Raw genomic sequence first — 4,604 nt, forward strand, 5'->3', positions numbered from 1 at the left:
TATGAAGAAACAACTCACTGACATGTCAGGTTTCTTTAGTTGTAGTTTGTTTAAATTCACATGTCTGTGAAATGAAGCACATGTGGAAGTTAAAGTTATTTTTAGGGCTGTCAAAAGATTAATTGCGATTAATCACATCCAAAATAAAAGTTTGTGTTTACATAATATATGTGTGTGTACTCTGTGTTTATATATAAATAATAATTATACACACACAAGCATGTATATATTTAAGAAATATTTGCATGTATATACTGTATATACATTTATATAATTTATATTATATATAAATATAATAAATTTTTCTTAAATATATACATGCGTGTGTGTTTTTATATATAAATAATAATTATACAGAGTACACACACCTATATTATGTAAACACAAACTTTTATTTTGGATGAGATTAATCGCGTTTAATCTTTTGACAGCCCTAGTTATTATTTTTCTTATATATGATTTTATTTTTTATACTTTTTATTAACAGGCCAGTTTTGAGGTTTAACTTCATTTGAGTTCTGGAGTTTGGACTCAATAAAAGACTATTTCTGCAGTTGTAATGTGAATAAATGTCTTGAGGTTCAATTTGTAGTAGATTTATTATAGTGATAAGTATCAGGTGAATGAGTAGTAGATGATGCTGGGTGGTTGGCTGTGGTTGAATACTATGTAAAGAAAATAACAATTATAGAAATAATAGTTTGACGAGGAAAGGTTTAATCGTTTTACTTCTGGGTTGAAATACCCAGATAATAATTCACTTCTCTCTTACAACCCTTTGTATTTGAATGGAGCACTTTTTTCTCTGCAACATCAATCACACTGATATCCCAAACAAACATAGAATCAATTGATCCAACCAACAACCCTCAGGCCCGGTTTCACAGACAGGGTTTAGATTAAGCCAGGGTTAGACGTTAGTTCAATAAAGACATTTAAGTTGCTTTTATAATCATGCCTTAGAAAAAAAACAGTACTGGTGTGCATCCTGAGACAAAACTGACACCGTCTCAAAGCATATCTAACATATGCCAGGTAAAACAGCTCAAACATGCATATCAGTCTGGGACTAGCTTAAGCCTTGTCTGTGAAACCGGCCATTGGTTGATTCAGTCTAGAGTGAAGCTTTGCGCATCTAGCACTATTTGCAGGCCTCACTACATCTCCAAATTGAGACATTTTCAACATTTTGAACTTTTGTACTGCTTCTGTTTATTTTAATAATACTTTTTTGTAGATTAAACCATTTGTAAGGGCATATGCAATTTGAAGATTTACTTCAAACAAATGCCTATTAATTGTTTTAGTAATATATTTGTTGTTCTTGCTAGGTCCCCACAAATCAAAAGGGAAGTTGTGTGAATTATGCAAATGAGGTCCCCACAAATCAATTGGGAAGTGTGTGAATTATGCATATAAAATGCAAATTAGGTCCCTGTAAGACATGTTCACTCGATTTTTCATAGGTCCCCATAATACATGGTCAAGTCATTACTTCATCATTTCAGATATCTGAAGGCGTGTATAAGTTAACACTGCTATGGTAAGTATCCCTAATTTTTTTCATACCTCTAGAGCCTTTAGAAAGGGTGGTCCCCACAAGTGATGATCATAAAGTTGGTCCCCATCCAACATGAAAACCAGTATGTGTGTGTGTGTGTGTGTGTGTGTGTGTGTGTGTGTGTGTGTGAGTGAACATGCTTGTTCCATATTGCATTTGTGCTCTAGTATTAGTACTTCATTTATGAATGAAAATCTTTCAGATCTATGCCAGTTTTGTTGATTTTATTTGCCAATTTCAATAAAAATACTCTCTGTTGCAGTCACACACATATGTGTGTGTTTGTGTGTGTGTGTGTACGTGGGTGTGTATGAGATAGAAAGTTCGTTCTACTTTGTGTTTATGCTCTAGGACCAGACCTTGATATAAATGTGGACATTTTCAGATTTATACTGGATTTAGTTAATTTTTTTTGACAACAAATGTGAAAAAAAAATATTTTTTACACTTTCTCATTCATTTTCAATGTGGGGTCAATCTGACCCCGAGGGACTTAAAAGGTAAAACATTTTTTACACACCTTTAGAACAACCAAATCAAGCCCAGATTTTTTGTGCATGTTTAGATAGATTATTTAGGAAAAGTCACCGAGTCTCATGGCCCTGAGATGAAGGGAACACTTTTAAAAAATGGAGGAAAAGTCCAGTGGGGTCAGCTGGACCCCAAGGGACGATTAAGGGTTAAGGATACACAGAGTACTTACCAACACGATCATCATTTCTGAGAGAAATAGTAAAGGTGAATGCATATACGAACAAGTTCTCCGTTTAGGATTAGAACAAACTCAACCCAAGCGCCTTTGGTGACGTGGATGATTACGTTAATGTTGATCATCTGTCCATCATCGTCTAAAGCCCGCCCTGACAATTTCATTGGTCCGAACAGTTTCTGTTCGGGCATAATTACTTCTCTATGGATCAAGTCCAGACCGAACTGCCTGAGTAAAAATGTTGTGGGCGGGGCTAAGTTCGGCTGGCATCCAGGCTACCAAAGGCAGAGTGCAGTATCTGCATTTTGGGGGTCAAAGATCACATCGGTGGTCATGGTTTTTATCTGTAAAAAATGTCTTCCTAAGAAGCCAATACATTAATGCATTACCACTAATCTACCCACAACATGTTTGACTGGCTGGTGTAAAAACTTTAAAACCATTTTTCTCAGTTTCAGTGTTTGCGTAGTTACTGCACTTAGCCTTTGTAGGGCAGTATAGTCTACCATAGCCTATCAGTAACGTTACCACATAATTATGACAATCATCAAAGCGTGATTTTATTTTATTATTCACACACCGAAGGCGGTGTCAGCCATGCAAGGCGCCATCCAGCTCGTCGGGAGCAGCTGGGGTTAGCTAAGTGTCTTGCTCATGGACACCTCGGCACTTGGTTAGGTGGAACCGGGGATCAAACCACCAACCTTCCAGTTTGTAGACAACCTACATGACCTACACTGAGCCACTGCCGCCCATATACAGTGGGGCAAAAAAGTATTTAGTCAGCCACCAATTGTGCAAGTTCTCCTCCATTTTGAAAGATGAGAGAGGCCTGAAAAAAAAAAATCCAGAAAATCACATTGTCTGATTTTTAAAGAATCTATTTGCAAATTATGGTGGAAAATAAGTATTTGGTCAATAACAAAAGTTAATCTCAATACTTTGTTATATACCCTTTGTTGGCAATGACAGAGGTCAAACGTTTTCTGTAAGTCTCCACAAGGTTTTTACACTCTGTTGCTGGTAGTTTGGCCCATTGCTCCATGCAGATCTCCTCTAGAGCAGTGATGTTTTGGGGCTGTCGCTGGGCAATACGTATTTTCAACTCCCTCCATAGATTTTCTATTGGGTTGAGATCTGGAGACTGGCTAGGCCACTCCAGGACCTTGAAATGCTTCTTACGAAGCCACTCCTTTATTGCCCGGGTGGTGTGTTTGGGATCATTGTCATGCTGAAAGACCCAGCCACGTTTCATCTTCAATGCCCTTGCTGATGGAAGGAGGTTTTCATTCAAAATCTCAAGATACATGGCCCCATTCATTGTTTCCTTTACACGGATCAGTCGTCCTGGTCCCTTTGCAGAAAAACAGCCCCAAAGCATGATGTTTCCACCCCATGCTTCACAGTAGGTTTGGTGTTCTTTGGATGCAACTCAGCCTTCTTTCTCCTCCAAACACGACAAGTTGAGTTTTTACCAAAAAGTTCTATTTTGGTTTCATCTGACCATATAACATTTTCCCAATCCTCTTCTGGATCATCCAAATGCTCTCTAGCAAACTTCAGACTAGGGATGGGTCGCGATTTTCGAATATTCAATTAGTTATTTAATTATAGAATATCGAATAGTATGTGCGATTATCGTCCAAAAAAAATCCCCATGTTGTCGGTGCTGATGTGGTGCTGACGTGTTCATGTAACCAGAGGCGCTGCGAATAACGCTCCTAAAAGCTGCCAGTCAGCTCTCAGGGTGTTTTATACTGGACACGTTTGCTGCGGTCCGAGTCTGATTGTTCCCTCTGCCTCCGCAGTGTTGGTCTGGTTTCACACTCAACTTGAACCCTGGTGCGTTTGCGTTTCTTTTTACGTCATCACAAACGTGCACGGGCGTGATAGAAAACAGAACGCGGGTCAATATATTGGGCTTTTTTCAATTAATTTGGTGCTATTATGTGCAGCTGAGTAAACGACATTTGGGTTTACCGTATGTGTGTCGCTTGAAGGCGGCTTTGCTGCTTGCAAACAGACTCTTTTGAGGAGACGGTGAATTGCCATTCATTTGCTGCCCTGATTGCACTCTATGCGCGAATACACTGCAGGCTCGCTCTCGCGATCGTATCTCAGGTAAATCATCAACACTATCATCTCTTACGTGTATGTTATTGAACTAATGACATTGTAATCCGCAGCCAGGACTTTGTAATGTGTGCAGAATGTGGTTTTGCATTGTCTTGTTGAAATATGCATGGACGTCCCTGGAAAAGATGTCTTCTTGAAGGCAGCATATTATGCTCCAAAATCTCTATGTACTTTTCAGCATTAATGGTGCCTTCACAG

The sequence above is a fragment of the Gobio gobio genome, assembly GCF_949357685.1.
Source record: "Gobio gobio genome assembly, chromosome: 8".
Lineage (NCBI taxonomy): Eukaryota > Metazoa > Chordata > Actinopteri > Cypriniformes > Gobionidae > Gobio > Gobio gobio.